This window comes from Schistocerca cancellata, chromosome 4, assembly GCF_023864275.1.
Source record: "Schistocerca cancellata isolate TAMUIC-IGC-003103 chromosome 4, iqSchCanc2.1, whole genome shotgun sequence".
In the NCBI taxonomy this organism is placed as follows: domain Eukaryota; kingdom Metazoa; phylum Arthropoda; class Insecta; order Orthoptera; family Acrididae; genus Schistocerca; species Schistocerca cancellata.
Window position 1 is genome coordinate 871787866 of NC_064629.1, and position 17233 is coordinate 871805098.

Here is a 17233-nt window from a genome sequence, read left to right on the forward strand (position 1 = left end):
CAAAAGTGTACGGCTGTAAATGACGACAGACAACATTCTTATCTCAAACACCTGTGTATTCAGCTTCTGTAGGAGATAGTGAATACGCTTCACAATAAATAATCATATATCCTCAGCTAATAGAAATCTGTTGTCCTCTAACTCACTTTTCGTACCTCTATGGTAAGAAGATGAATGTCTGCGGGACCAGAACTGTGTGTAAGAACGTAGAAGCACTGTATTGTATTTCAATTACGGTTAAAACTTAGTCTATGTGAAGTAAAAATTGCTATTCCGTAGAATAAGATTTGGAAGTCTTGACCTCAATCTTCAGTGACAATGCGCATGTCATCCGCAAACTAAACAATTTTAGACTTATCTGCAGTAGCTGAAGGTAAGTGTTTAATGTATACAGAAAAATAAGTGGCGCGACCATGTAATCATGCACGTAAAAGTGTATGCAAAATTTCTGCTTCCAACTGCAGAGAAAGAATGAAAAGAAACAAAATGAATTCCTTATCCATTTTAAATAGTGCTCTAATTTATTTACTAATGTAATAAAGTCTACGCCGTCTATTGTGTTTGGTATGCCGCGAAAGTTCACAGGAAATCCACTCCTAACATCAAACTTGGAGTGGTTCAATGAAACTTCGTTTTACCTCGATGTTTCGAATTCCCATTTCAAAACAGGTAACAGTAATATCTGCCTTAGTTGTCAACATCATCTATCTACATCTTCATCTAAATACATATCCCGCACTCCACCATACTGTGCGTGGCGGAGGGTACTTCGTACCACAACTAGCATCTTCTCTCCCTGTTCCACTCCCAAACAGAACGAGGGAAAAATGACTGCCTATTTGCCTCTGTACGAGCCCTAATCTCTCTTATCTTTGTGGTCTTTCCGCGAAATGTAAGTTGGCGGCAGTAAAATTGTACTGCAGTCAGCCTCAAATGCTGGTTCTCTAAATTTCCTCAGTAGCGATTCACGAAAAGAACGGCTTCTATCCTCTAGAGGCTCCCACCCGAGTTCCTGAAGCATTTCCGTAACACTCGCGTGATGATCAAACCTAACAGTAACAAATCTAGCAGCCCGCCTCTGAATTGCTTCTATGACCTCCCTCAATCCGACCTGATAGGGATCCCAAACGCTCGAGCAGTACTCAAGAATAGATCGTATTAGTGTTTTATAAGCGGTCTCCTTTACAGATAAACCACATCTTCCCAAAATTCTACCAATGAACCGAAGACGACTATCCGCCTTCCCCACAACTGACATTACATGTTTGTCCCACTTCATATCGTTCTGCAATGTTACGCCCAAATATTTAATCGACGTGACTGTGTCAAGCGCTACACTAGTAATGGAGTATTCCAACATTACAGGATTCTTTTTCTTATTCATCTGCATTAATTTACATTTATCTATATTAAGAGTTAGCTGCCATTCTTTACACCAATCACAAATCCTGTCCAAGTCATCTGGTATCCTCCTACAGTCACTCAACGACGACACCTTCCCGTACACCACAGCATCATCAGCAAACAGCCGCACATTGCTATCCACCCTATCCAAAAGATCATTTATGTAGATAGAAAACAGCAACGGACCTACCACACTTCCCTGGGGCACTCCAGATGATACCCTCACCTCCGATGAACACTCACCATCGAGGACAACGTACTGGGTTCTATTACTTAAGAAGTCTTCGAGCCACTCGCATACTTGGGAACCAATCCCATATGCTCGTACCTTAGTTAGGAGTCTGCAGTGGGACACCGCGTCAAACGCTTTCCGGAAGTCAAGGAATATGGCATCCGTCTGATACCCTTCATCCATGGTTCGCAAGATATCATGTAAAAAAAGGGCGAGTTGCGTTTCGCAGGAGCGATGCTTTCTAAGGCGTGCTGATGCATGGACAGCAACTTCTCTGTCTCAAGGAAATTCATTATATTCGAATTGAGAATATGTTCGAAAATCCTGCAACAAACCGATGTTACGGCGGAGGTTCGAGTCCTCCCTCGGACATGGGTGTGTGTGTTTGTCCTTAGAATAATTTAGGTTAAGTAGTGTATAAGCTTAGGGACTGATGATATTAGCAGTTAAGTCCCATAAGATTTCACACACATTTGATTTTTTTTGTCAACATCACTTCTTTTCACTTCTCTAGTGTCTAGGATTCAAGACGGCATATTTCAGTTCGGCTTTTAAAGGCCCTACTTGAATAGTTCTGTTACATTGGAGTTTCAGCATGTGACATCCGGTGAGATTCTAGAAAGATATGGGGAACAACTTGCTCTGTCTCAAGCAGCAGTTTATAGTAGTTCCCTGGCATAGCAAAGGGTACCAGTCCTTCGGAAAAGGCGCTCATTCCGGTTTTCTAAAAAGCTCGTCGCACACATGCACATAATAGTAGAGGTATGTCGTTAACGTCAGTCGGGTGAACAAGAGAACATGCTTTATGCTCGCGCTTTATGAAGTTTTGCACAGCAGAAATCTCCTAAACAAAAATTAAAATCGGTTCCACGGCAGAGATCTTGCAAAACACAGTTATATCTCTTCGCCCATAAGATCCATAGTACTGTGGAGAGACCGAGACCGAGCGGTTACCGCGCGCGGCTTATGTTAATGCAATGGAAACAGTAACAACCATAAAATACCCAGTAGTAGCCACCAGGAAGTCCATTAAAGTTATGCGTTAAACTAAACAATCAATTTCACTCTCGGCATGGTTACTTTTAAATCGCAAAATGGTTTTTGCAATATTTAGCGAAGGCATGCTGTAATATGTATCGATTAGTCGGACAAACTCTTTGGGTTCTCTCTTCGTGGTGTCACAGTAACGTGTTTTCTCCTTTGGAGAGCTGTTCGATCAATCAGAGAGGCGCACAGACGACTGCTCCACTGGAGGACTTGAAATTCGCTTTGTGTTGTGGGAGTCGAAGCGAAGCAGTTTGCAGGTCGCGGCTGCAATGTGGAGATTTTTATGAGATCACTTTAGTTATTTTACCACGACTGTTAATAGGCAACGTTTTGATCATTTCAGTCTGTGAAATAAACATTTTCACTGATGTTCTGCGATATTTCTGTATGCGAAACTCATAATGAATGCTGGCCGTGGTGGCCGAGCGGCTCTTGGAGCTTAAGTGTGGAACCGCGAGACCACTACTGTCACAGGTTCGAATCCTCTACATCTACATCCATACTCCGCAAGCCACCTGACGGTGTTTGGCGGAGGGTACCCTGAGTACATCTATCGGTTCTCCCTTCTATTCCAGACTCGTATTGTTCGTGGATGGCTCTGAGCACTATGGGACTTAACATCTTTGGTCATCAGTCCCCTAGAACTTAGAACTACTTAAACCTAACTGCCGGAGGCAGGATTCGAACCTGCGACCGTAGCAGTCGCGCGGTTCCGGAATGAGCGCCTAGAACCGCTAGACCACCGCGGCCGGCTATTGTTCGTGGAAAGAAGGATTGTCGATATGCTTCTGTGTGGGCTCTAATCTCTCCGATTTTATCCTCATGGTCTCTTCGCGAGATATACGTAGGAGGGAGCAATATACTGCTTGACTCTTCGGTGAAGGTATGTTCTCGAAACTTTAACAAAACCCCGCACCGAGCTACTGAGCGCCTCTCCTGCAGAGATTTCCACTGGAGTTTATCTATCATCTCCGTAATGCTTTCGCGATTACTAAATGATCCTGTAACGAAGCGCACTGCTCTCCGTTGGATCTTCTCTATCTCTTCTATCAACCCTATCTGGTACGGATCCCACACTGCTGAGCAGTATTCAAGCAGTGGGCGAACAAACGTACTGTAACCCACTTCCTTTGTCTGGCATCTGCTTTACCGACGATCAACTTTATTTGATCATTACATTTTAAATCACTCCTAATGCGTACTCCCAGATAATTTATGGAATTAACTGCTTCCAGTTCCTGACCTGCTATTTTGTAGCTAAATGATAATGGATCTATCTTTCTATGTATTTGCAGCACATTACACTTGTCTACATTGAGATTCAATTGCCATTCCCTGCACCATGCGTCAATTCGCTGCAGATCCTCCTGCATTTCAGTACAATTTTCCATTGTTACAACCTCTCGATACACCACAGCATCATCTGCAAAAAGCCTCGGTAAACTTCCGATGTCATCCACAAGGTCATTTATGTATATTGTGAATAGCAACGGTCCTATGACACTCCCCTGCGGCACACCTGAAATCACTCTTACTTCGGAAGACTTCTCTCCATAAAGAATGACATGCTGCGTTCTGTTATCTAGGAACTCTTCAATCCAATCACACAATTGGTCTGATAGTCCATATGCTCTTACTTTGCTCATTAAACGACTGTGGGGAACTGTATCGAATGCCTTGCGGAAGTCAAGAAACACGGCATCTACCTGTGAACCCGTGTCTATGGCCCTCTGACTCTCGCCGACGAATAGCGCGAGCTGGGTTTTACTCGACCGTCTTTTTCGAAACCCATGCTGATTCCTACAGAGTAGATTTCTAGTCTCCAGAAAAATCATTATACTCGAACATAATACGTGTTCCAAAATTCTACAACTGATCGACGTTAGAGATATAGGTCTATAGTTCTGCACAAGTGTTCGACGTCCCTTGAAATCGGGGATGACCTGGGCCCTTTTCCAATCCTTTGGAACGCTACGCTCTTCCAGAGACCTACGGTACATCGCTGCAAGAAGGGGGGCAAGTTCCTTCGCGTACTCCGTGTAAAGTCGAAATGGTATCCCATCAGGTCCAGCGGCCTTTCCTCTTTTGAGCGATTTTAATTGTTTCTCTATCCCTCTGTCGTCTATTTCGATATCTACCATTTTGTCATCTGTGTGACAATCTAGAGAAGGAACTACAGTGCAGTCTTCCTCTATGAAACAGTTTTGGAAAAAATACATTTAGTATTTCGGCCTTTAGTCTGTGATCCTCTGTTTCAGTACCATTTCGGTCACAGAGTGTCTGGACATTTTGTTTTGATCCACCTACCGCTTTGACATAAGACCAAAATTTCTTAGGATTTTCTGCCAAGTCAGTACATAGAACTTTACTTTCGAATTCACTGAACGCCTCTCGCATATCCCTCCTCACACTACATTTCGCTTCGCGTAATTTTTGTTTGTCTGCAAGGCTTTGGGTATGTTTATGTTTGCTGTGAAGTTCCCTTTCCTTCCGCAACAGTTTCCTAACTCGGTTGTTGTACCACGGTGACTCTTTTCCATCTCTTACGATCTTGCTTGGCACATACTCATCTAACGCATATTGTACGATGGTTTTGAACTTTGTCTACTGATCCTCAACACTATCTGTACTTGAGACAAAACTTTTGTGTTGAGCCGTCAGGTACCCTGTAATCTGCTTTTTCTCACTTTTGCTAAACAGAAAAATCTTCCTACCTTTTTTGATATTTCTGTTTACGGCTGAAATCATCGATGCAGTAACCCCTTTATGATCGCTGATTCCCTGTTCTGCGTTAACTGTTTCAAATAGATCGGGTCTGTTTGTCACCAGAAGTTCTAATATGTTATCGCCACGAGTCTGTTCTCTGTTTAACTGCTCAAGGTAGTTTTCAGATAAAGCACTTAAAAAAATTTCACTGGATTATTTGTCCCTGCCACCCGTTATGAACGTTTGAGTCTCCCAGTCTATATCCGGCAAATTAAAATCTCCACCCAGAACTATAACATGGTGGGGAAATCTACTCGAAATATTTTCCAAATTATCCTTCAGGTGCTCAGCCACAACAGCTGCTGAGCCAGGGGGCCTGTAGAGACATCCAATTACCATGTCTGAGCCTGCTTTAACTGTGACCTTCACCCAAATTATTTCACATTTCGGATCTACATCTACCTCGGGCATAGATGTGTGTGATGTCCTTAGGTTAGTTAGGTTTAAATAGTTCTACGTTCTAGGGGACTGATGAGCTCAGAAGTTAAGTCCCATAGTGCTCAGAGCCATCATAATGAATTGTAACGTGATTTGATATTCAGGTACAAAACATTACAAAGACTCAGAGACAGCTCGTTTTTCGTAATCTGGAACCGGATTTCGGGATCGGGTCGTAGATAATCAATTTTATCATCTTGTTCTGCGCTCTAGATAACTCACCGATTTATTGGAAGACGTGATTAAAAAAAATATAGTTCTTGGCTTTACTGCAGCTTTGATTCATAACACATATACTGAGAAACCCATGTTCAAATGGTTCAAATGGCTCTGAGCACTATGGGACTTAACATCTATGGTCATCAGTCCCCTAGAACTAAGAACTACTTAAACCTAACTAACCTAAGGACAGCACACAACACCCAGCCATCACGAGGCAGAGAAAATCCCTGACCCCGCCGGGAATCGAACCCGGGAACCCGGGCGTGGGAAGCGAGAACGCTACCGCACGACCACGAGATGCGGGCGAAACCCATGTGGTTTATATTACTTGTCCAACAATTTGAAATCAATATAGAATGTGAATTCAGTTTTACTGGTCGTTATTCTCGCTCTTCCAAGCCATTTATGTACATTCAGTTACAAGCACACTTTGTGTGATGCCGTCTTCTGAGCTGTTGCCAAGATCCCCGTTTGTCTTTTCAATGATTAATTAGTATGTGCCTGCTGAAACAGCCCTGTTGTTACAGCTCTCCCATTTCATTAGTGGAAGATATCCTGCTCTCTGGACGTATCTCTCTTCCTTCTACTCTTTGTCTTTACTATGTACACGTAAGTACAGAATGTTTTAAGAAAATTATCTTTATTCCGTTTCAAATCGATTTTGGAGCAACCTGAAAAATTCAATATTTTGAGATTGATATTCATACTAACTTCCTTCTCTTGCTTAACCACTCGATAATTGCAGAGATACTGAAACGAACAAGAGAACGCATACTAAGCAAACTCGAAGTACTGTCTCAATAGATTAGAGGAGAACAGAGAGAATCCTAGAGGAATGCAAGATATCTCTAATCCAAACGTTACATAGCAAAATGTCAAAAAATGCAAAGGAATATCATTGGATCCACCAGCGTAGAATATTACACACATCAGAAAATGTTTTGCATCACCTCGGTTCCGAGAGTTCCGGAACCTGTACAGAAAACTGGAATAGGGATCAACATAAACATCAAATGGTTCAAATGGTTCTGAGCACTATGGGACTCAACTGCTGAGGTCATTAGTCCCCTAGAACTTAGAACTAGTTAAACCTAACTAACCTAAGGACATCACAAACATCCATGCCCGAGGCAGGATTCGAACCTGCGACCGTAGCGGTCTTGTGGTTCCAGACTGCAGCGCCTTTAACCGCACGGCCACGTCGGCCGGCATAAACATCACTTCCGCCCTTTTTATTGCTCATGAAAACCACACATTGCATGTTGTACCATCATACAGCGAGACCTTCGGAGATAGAAGTCCAGGTTACTGTACACACCGGTATCTCTAATACCCAGTAGCACGTCCTCTTGCACTGGTGCATGCCTGTTTTCGACGTTACATACTATCCACAAATTCATCAAGGCACTGTTGGTCCAGATTGTCCCACTCCTCAACGGCGATTCGGCGTAGATCCCTCAGAGTGGCTAGTGGGTCGCGTCGTCTGTAAACAGCCTTTGTCAGTCTATCCCAGGTATGTTCGATAGGGTTCATGTCTGGAGGAAATGCTGGCAACTCTAGTCGAGCGATGTCGTTATCCTGAAGAAAGCCATTCACAAGATGTGCACGATGGGGGCGCGAATTGTCGTCCATAAAGATGAATTCCTCGCCAATATGCTGCCGATATGGCTGCACTATCGGTCGGAGGATGGCCGTTACGACGCCTTCCATGACCACCAGCGGCGTACGTCAGCCCCACATAATGTCACCCCAAAACATCAGGGAACCTCCACCTCGCTGCTCTCGCTGGACAGTGTGTATAAGGCGTTCAGCCTGACCGGGTTGCCTCCAAACACGTCTACGACGATTGTCTGGTTGAAGACATATGCGACACTAATCGGTCAAGGAAACCTGATAACAATCCTGAGCGGTCCATTTTGGGCCCATCGGTATGGGCCCATTTGCATGGTGTCGTGGTTCCAAAGACGAACCTCGCCGTGGACGTCGGGAGTGAAGTTGCTCATAATGCAGCCAATTGCGCACAATTTGAGTCGTAACACGACGTCCTGTGGCTGTGCGAAAAGCACTATTCAACACGATGGCGTTGCTGTGAGGGTTCCTCCGAGCGCTAATCCTTAGGTAGCGGTCATCCACTGCAATTGTAGTCCTTGGGCGGCCTGAGCGAGGCATGTCATCGACAGTTCCTGTCTCTCTGTGTCTTCTCCATGCCCGAACAACATCGCTTTGCTTCAGTCTGAGACGCCTGGACACTTTAACTTCCATCATTGCATTACCACAATGTCCTCTGCTGCTAACCATCACGATTTGCCACCCATCCTTTCCCCTTTCCTTCCCTTTTCTACATCTCATGTTTACATGTATACAGGTGTGTCCAAGTCTAGTGATGGCGCTGGTAGTGTTTATCGGGTATCCCGAAGCAAACAAGAAGTCCTATACAAGCTGGTTCCAAACTCCATTGTTATGACATCCGAGCTGATTGCCATTTTGGATCCCTGTTATTCGCACGGACGACCACAACAGACACAATAGTCACCACCTCTGATAGTAAGTCAGTGCTACAGATGATTAGAAACCATCAGAATTGTTGTACATTCCCCATAGTTGCAGCAGTTATCGCCACTTCGATTCGGGTGCAGAAGCCGGTAAATACTATACTCACAAATATGACACCCGCGCTCAAAAAGTTGTCCTCGGACTAGCAAGAGAAATGATCGCAGACTTCTAAAATCAAAGGCAGCCATTACACACTAATTCACTCACGATTCCAAAAGTGCCATTGTATAATAAGGTATCAACGTCAAGGAGATTCACGACAGCTATAGAACGGCTGAAATTTAATCATTGGAAGTTCAACAAACACCTCTACTAGTTCAGTCGAAGCGCTATCCCTCTATGTGTTTGATGGGAGGAAGACGTTCCAAACCATCCATTCCTACAATGACCTCAGAACACTTATCATATAAACGTACTTGCAAATAATTTTCGGGCTTTGAGTCATGAGTTCCCAAGCAGCCTTTGAACCTTGTTAGCGTCCAACGATATAGCAATTTATAATCTACTGTAAGAGTTCATCAACGGTGTCAACATCAGGCTACAGCACCTTGGGCTGCTAATCTAATGTTCTTGGTTCATAGAATGCCTGAGGAAGATTAAAGCTCAATTAACAGACTATATTCCCACGTGCTGGTTAGCTGAATATTGAACGCTGAGCCTTTAAATCATGTATATCCCTATGTACCGTCTATATGTGTGTGCCTGAATACTACTGTAACTATACGTGTGACTATAATATCGAAATCTGGTTCTTGTAATTATTCTCCTGCTTTGTCTAGATAGCAGTTATAGATCTGCACAAATATTAAAGTCTGTATCCGTAGCTTTTGAAACAACTCTTGCGGGACATACAAAAGTACATTTTATTTTTAATTTAGATATATACACTCCTGGAAATGGAAAAAAGAACACATTGACACCGGTGTGTCAGACCCACCATACTTGCTCCGGACACTGCGAGAGGGCTGTACAAGCAATGATCACACGCACGGCACAGCGGACACACCAGGAACCGCGGTGTTGGCCGTCGAATGGCGCTAGCTGCGCAGCATTTGTGCACCGCCGCCGTCAGTGTCAGCCAGTTTGCCGTGGCATACGGAGCTCCATCGCAGTCTTCAACACTGGTAGCATGCCACGACAGCGTGGACGTGAACCGTATGTGCAGTTGACGGACTTTGAGCGAGGGCGTATAGTGGGCATGCGGGAGGCCGGGTGGACGTACCGCCGAATTGCTCAACACGTGGGGCGTGAGGTCTCCACAGTACATCGATGTTGTCGCCAGTGGTCGGCGGAAGGTGCACGTGCCCGTCGACCTGGGACCGGACCGCAGCGACGCACGGATGCACGCCAAGACCGTAGGATCCTACGCAGTGCCGTAGGGGACCGCACCGCCACTTCCCAGCAAATTAGGGACACTGTTGCTCCTGGGGTATTGGCGAGGACCATTCGCAACCGTCTCCATGAAGCTGGGCTACGGTCCCGCACACCGTTAGGCCGTCTTCCGCTCACGCCCCAACATCGTGCAGCCCGCCTCCAGTGGTGTCGCGACAGGCGTGAATGGAGGGACGAATGGAGACGTGTCGTCTTCAGCGACGAGAGTCGCTTCTGCCTTGGTGCCAATGATGGTCGTATGCGTGTTTGGCGCCGTGCAGGTGAGCGCCACAATCAGGACTGCATACGACCGAGGCACACAGGGCCAACACCCGGCATCATGGTGTGGGGAGCGATCTCCTTCACTGGCCGTACACCACTGGTGATCGTCGAGGGGACACTGAATAGTGCACGGTACATCCAAACCGTCATCGAACCCATCGTTCTACCATTGCTAGACCGGCAAGGGAACTTGCTGTTCCAACAGGGCAATGCACGTCCGCATGTATCCCGTGCCACCCAACGTGCTCTAGAAGGTGTAAGTCAACTACCCTGGCCAGCAAGATCTCCGGATCTGTCCCCCATTGAGCATGTTTGGGACTGGATGAAGCGTCGTCTCACGCGGACTGCATGTCCAGCACGAACGCTGGTCCAACTGAGGCGCCAGGTGGAAATGGCATGGCGAGCCATTCCACAGGACTACATCCAGCATCTCTACGATCGTCTCCATGGGAGAATAGCAGCCTGCATTGCTGCGAAAGGTGGATATACACTGTACTAGTGCCGACATTGTGCATGCTCTGTTGCCTGTGTCTATGTGCCTGTGGTTCTGTCAGTGTGATCATGTGATGTATCTGACCCCAGGAATGTGTCAATAAAGTTTCCCCTTCCTGGGACAATGAATTCACGGTGTTCTTATTTCAATTTCCAGGAGTGTAGTTGTTGAGCCGTGTGTCTCGATTAGTGATATTCTTGCCGCCGGTATGGGTCATCTTTCCGGTGGTGTGCGCAGAGCGCGCGGTGGCGCCACCTACCGGGCCGATCGGGGAGCGAGCGGTAAGCTCTGGCAAGTAGGGTGGAATTTTTGCTTTGGGACACCTAACAGTAACGTCGTTAGCCAAGTCTGGCGGACTGTACTGGTGCCGTGCGAGGCAGCAGGAAGAGGACATCTAAAAGGGGCTGTTTACCCAGATGACGACGCCATAGGAAATACCGCCGGCGTGGAAGCAGTCACGTTACTGGGAAGCCGTTGGTGTATTTCGCTTGCTATATGTCTCCTGGGATCGGGATCTGCGGTTGATGGCTTCGTCGAACAAGCAAGATGGTAAGGGTCTTACTTATGCTGTAAATTGTGGCCGGCATCGACTACTGGGTTCTGTGCTGTTGACTTCATTTTCTTGGCCAACCGTTGCTACTCCTACTGAGACTGTCCTTTTTTTTCTTGATTTCAATTTTAACACCTTTACAGAAAGGTAGGCCAGCAGCGGCCTATCTATGCCGGTCTTCGGCCAAAGAAAAAACATACATAAAACAGGAAGACATATAAACAAACATCTATGGAGGCTAAAAAGAAAGGAGACATACATATTAAAATAAATGAAGGCGGTCACAGATGCGCTGTTCGTATAAAAAACACAGAGTTTCACACGTGAACGGAAGAGCACTGAAGGAGAGACACTGAGTAACTGATGGGAAGACAAACACTATCATAGTGGCGACGATTTCCAGCGCACTAAAAAACATACTGTGCACACGAAAAAGCCCGGGGGGCTACCAGCGGGAAGAGATGAGGGGAGGAGGGAGGAGGGGGAAGATGCCAGTGGGAGAGAAGAAGGGTGGGAGAGGGGAGAGGGTAGGGAGGGGTGTGGAAGCCCGGGGAGGGGTGAAGGGTAGGGCGGGAGGAGGGGGGAGGGAGTGAGGAGGGAGAGAAGGGAAAGAGTGTGCCCTGGAGAAAAACAAAGGAGGAGGAAGGGGAGGGTCAAAGCTAGTAGGAGGGGTAGATGGAGAGGACGAGGGCATCATCAGGGAGGGGGAGTTGACAGGAAGCCACCTTGGGCTAGGGTATGGAGTGTGGTTAGTCTCGCAAAGCGTTCTTAAAAACATTCAGTACAGTCGATAGAACAAAACAGCCAACAGTTATATCTTGGATGTGATATCTGAATATATTGGCAGCACGCGCACAGGCTGGACGATCCATTTGTTGTGGGTACCTTCCCACTCTGGTATCCTCTATAATGATGAAGTTGATGCATTAGCCAAACAAGCGGCAACCTTAGGCACCGTCCTGGATCTGCACCTTCCTTATACAGACTACTTACGTGAAGTCAAGGATCACGCAAGACAACAATGGCAGGAAATGTGGAACGTTTCTCAACAGACAAAAGGCGGTTATTACGCAGTGCTACAACCTCGGATTCCTTCACAGCCATGGTTCATGAGGACACATCTGGACCAATCCACGATTTGTACCATCATAAGACTCCGCTTCAATCATGCCTCTTTCTCACAACATCTACATCGGATCAACGTTTACAGTTCACCAGCATGTGAGTGTGATCCTGAGTCGGAAGCTGATGTCAACCACATCTTATTTATGTGCCCCAAATTTGACCGTGAATGGTTGGTCTTTATGAAGACATTGCTGAGTATGGGCTACCATCTTCCTCAATCAGCTTCTTCTCTTTTGTATACTAAAGACGTTCGTCTATATAAAGTGATAGTTAACTTCATCAAGAGTACTGGTTACAATCTGTAGGTTTTAATGATGTACATAAATTATAAATATGTCTTGCTGTTGAAGGTATTTCAGAATTGGTGTGTATTGTAAGCCAAGACACTTTTAATTATTTTCCAATTCAATTTTTAAAACATTATGTACAAAACTGTAACAGTTAAGCTTTTTATTCTTGTAAATATGCATTTCTGTATTTGTTTATTCAATTATGTGTACATTTTCACTATGTGTTGCCGATGGCTAAATTGAGTACACACTCAAAGGCCAAATAAATAAAAAAAATAAAAAGAAGTTGGAGAGCGGGTGTGATGCAGGTGTACAGGCGCGGCAGCGGACGGGTATGGGAAAGGATGGGAGAGACGAGTGGGTGAGGGGGATCAAGTTTACGGGAGGTGTAAAGGATCAATATCCGTTCAAGGAATAGGAGGAGGTTTGGGAAAGGAATTAAGCCATAGAGGATCCGCGTGAAGGGAGGGAGTGAGTCTGTCCTCGAATATGTGTAATTTCAACTTGCTTAGTACGCAATGTTCTAGTGAGAGCTGTATGTGATGTGATGATTAACATTTACTAGGGCCTGGAGTGCTGATACATTCTGTCTGTAGGTTGCTACTGTCGGTGTTTAACCGTCATTGAAAACAGTTCGGCTGGTCCTTTTCTAAGTGCCGCCTGGTTATTGTATTTATATTACACGACGGAGTTAAGCTGGCTATAGATATACATGGACGAAATTTTCCCTGGATATATTTGCTGCGAATTGAAATAACATTGTTACGTTTCTATCTGAAGTGATAGTGTGTCTGAGAGACACGTGTCTAACTCTAAATGGGTAGTTTCATAAATTCTTACAAGTTGTTCAAATGGCTCTAAGCACTATGGGACTTAACATCTGAGGTCATCAGTTCCCTAGAAAAAAATGGTTCAAATGGCTCTGAGCACTATCGGACTTAACTACTGAGGTCATTAGTCCCCTAGAACTTAGATCTACTTAAACCTAACTAACCTATGGACATCACACACATCCATGCCCGAGGCAGGATTCGAGACTGCGACCGTAGTGGTCACGCGGTTCCAGACTGTAGCGCCTAGAACAGCTCGGCCACCCCGGCCGGCTTCTTACAAGTTGCTGAGAGGCCAGTTGTTATTGTGTGTTTAAATGGTTTGAAACTGATTCTATTAATGAAAGTACAAAAATTCCTTCAATGACAGTATGTGGATATTGTAATTAATTCTGATTTAATCACAAATTTAAGTGTGGCTATTTGCTGTAAGTTGCTTCATGTTTTGCGTCGGGGGTGGGGTGGAAGGGGGGAGGGGGGGTTACTCGTTATACCGTTAGCCTGCACACTAGTTCCCTGCATTTTGATTTAGTTTTGTCGGGACTTCCACTGTTTGTCTTGGTAGCGGGTACGGGGTCCTGAGTTGTGTCGTACTTGTGCTGTTGTGTATTTTCCGCTCCGTTTGCCCGCGCGTGCCGGCTGGCCGTGTATCTAGTTCGTTCGCGGCTTAATGTATAATTGGCCTTACGCACGTAAGATAATAGATTTTTACTGTTTAGCTGATGTTCATTAATAGACTGATTAGTTCTGCAGGTGATGTGCTGTAATGAATTATTGTTTTTCTAGTTACTTAAGGCAGATGTCAGTCTGTTGTAGGTACCCACTAGTTCTGGGATTTTTCGTGCCTATTCGTGACCATTGCTACTCCCGTTTGGGGGTCCATGCCGAGTATGTATTGGAAACAGCTGAGTGAGCGCGCGTTTGCTTCTGGGCGTAGTTTGTTGAATCCCACGAGGTTGCTTGGTCATATGAAATTTTATATCCTACATTGTAGGGTGCCTGCCATTTAAGTAACGTGATTGTGTGCCATGGTATCTGATTTGTTGTTACCTGTACTCTGAATTACTTTGGTAATACCAGTCACTGCAGTAATGAAAGACTATATTTCCTCGTTACATTTTAGTAAATTGATCTTCAGGTTGGTCATAATTTTTGAGTAAATAATTTTTAAATCATTTCACTAAATGTGTAACAGGTCATAAGTGCCGTGGTTTATGAATGTTTAAATTTTAAAGTAACTTGCTCTCATGTAAATGGTAAATTTAAAGATGTGTGGTAAGTTTGAAAACGTGTTGATGGTTTTATTTGTTATTTGTCTTGCTTAAATGTGCCAAATAAATGTTCAGTGCAACTGTCGATGGCGATTGCCTGTTGTGTCACTTAGTCCAGTCTTACCACCCCACAGCCTATTGTGCTGAGCTTACGTCGTTGTGTAAAAGGTTGCATTCCATTCTGTGTTGACACACCAGTTGTTAATTTGGTATGAATTGGGAGTATTCGAAATGTGTACCAACGGTGATTTATCATTTCTTATTGTGTTAAATTTTCATCTTGCTTCCTCGTTTCTGTATAGTGTGGATGTAAAACATGTTTTATGTCGGTGTCAGTCCTTTTTTAAGGCTATGAAACTTCGTATGAGGGTAAGACTTTAACTAATGTCTAATTTGAATTTTCAAAAACAAATAATAAAAAAATTGCGAAATACAGTTGAAGAAAATAATAAGGAATACCGATGCAGCTACGAGGCACGTTTTACGAAAGAAGTACCCCAGCTCGAACAGTTAAAACCTGTTGGAAACACGCTAAAATATTTTACTATACTTGTCTGAATATTTATTAATGCTATTCGTCTGTAAAACTGCGTACTCGTACGTGGCCTTAGCAGCATCAGATCAGAGTCTTGGCTTCGCTATGTTGTAGCTGTACACGCAGAATGAGTGAGATTGTTTCAGTGATTAGTAGGGAAGTGCACGTACTAACGACAGACATGAATAGGTGACAGCTAATTAATCCCGAAAACAATGCTGCTGTGTGAAAAGCTACGCCGAATTTACACAATTGAGATGTAATTGGAGCGGAGGGTGGGTCTTCTGCATGTGCGTTGTATAATTTCATAACGCAAAAATGCTATGGCGAGTTAACAGAAATACATTCCGACACATTGGAGAGGAAGAACATCAGTGAATCTGATTGCAGACAGTAAAAAGAATATCGGTATGTGAGTTCCAGTGGTTCTAAAATATCATATCTAGCCATTACAGTAACTAAAACTCAAAGTGAATACGCACATTCACTCCTAAAAAAAATCAGGAAGAAGTGAGCCACGGAATACTGATGACAAAACATAGGTCTGTCTTAAGTGCGTTATCTACAAGAGCCTTTCTCCTCCCAGATAGAGACCTATGTAACATGTTCATGGCAAGGATCTGGTTACGAAGCTGATATTGCAGTTGAATCATTTGATAACCTGAACACAGCGGCTTTAGATATTGGACTACAGCGGTGCGGATATACTAAAAATGATTTATATCGTCCATATGTTGCCCTAGTCAAGTGTGCGTACTGTTCTGTTCCGCTCTATTTTTTAATCACGTTATAAAACTCCAGATTTGCACATCGCATAAGGACAGAAGGTATGATAAAGCAGCAGCTACCTCTCTGGGAAATACAACTCTGTAAGTACTGCGTGTGTTAATATAAGGATGTATCAAAAAGAATCATCCGATTTGGTACGTCTATATTTCTGAAACTACTAAACATGCAATGAATTTTGTTTTTTAATGATCGGGAAACTCAAAAAGTCTTTTTCATACCTTTTCATAGGTGTTCAATATGCCCCCCTTGAGATGCACAGCATATGTCAATGATTTTGTTTTTTAATGAACGGGAAACTCAAAAAGTCTTTTTCATACCTTTTCATAGGTGTTCAATATGCCCCCTTGAGATGCACGGCATATGTCAGTGCGGTTCAAATTGTTCCCACACTGCAGCTAGCATGTCTTGAGTTACAGCTTCCACAGCTGCTGTTATGCGATGTCCACCCCCGGTAGCTGAACGAACCACATAGAACAAAATGAGATCAACAACAAAAAAAAAGTGGTCAGCGCGACAACATGTCAATCCTGAGGGCCCGGGTTCGATTCCCAACTGGGTCGGAAATTTTCTTCGCTTAGGGACTGGGTGTCATGTTGTACTTAATCATCCTCATCTCATCCACATCGACGCGCAAGTCGCCGAAGTGGCTTCAAATCCGGTGATTTGCCTTTACACTAAAAAACATGTTTCTCGGAACTGATCATGCCATCGTCTAATGCTCTATGCTGTAGGAGGATGCACACCATACCTAGTACGAAAGTCACGCTGAACTGCGCGGATCATCATCTAAGCTCTCCCGACCAAATTTAAGGGTTCCCAGGTTCGATTCCTGGCGGGGTCAGGGATTTTCTCTGCCTCGTGATGACTGGGTGTTGTGTGATGTCCTTAGGTTAGTTAGGTTTAATTAGTTCTAAGTTCTAGGGGACTGATGAACATAGCTGTTAAGTCCCATAGTGCTCAGAGCCAGCCATTTTGAATACGAAGGAGCAGAGTCCACCAGTATATTCTGAAAATCGACATGAATGTCTTTTGGTT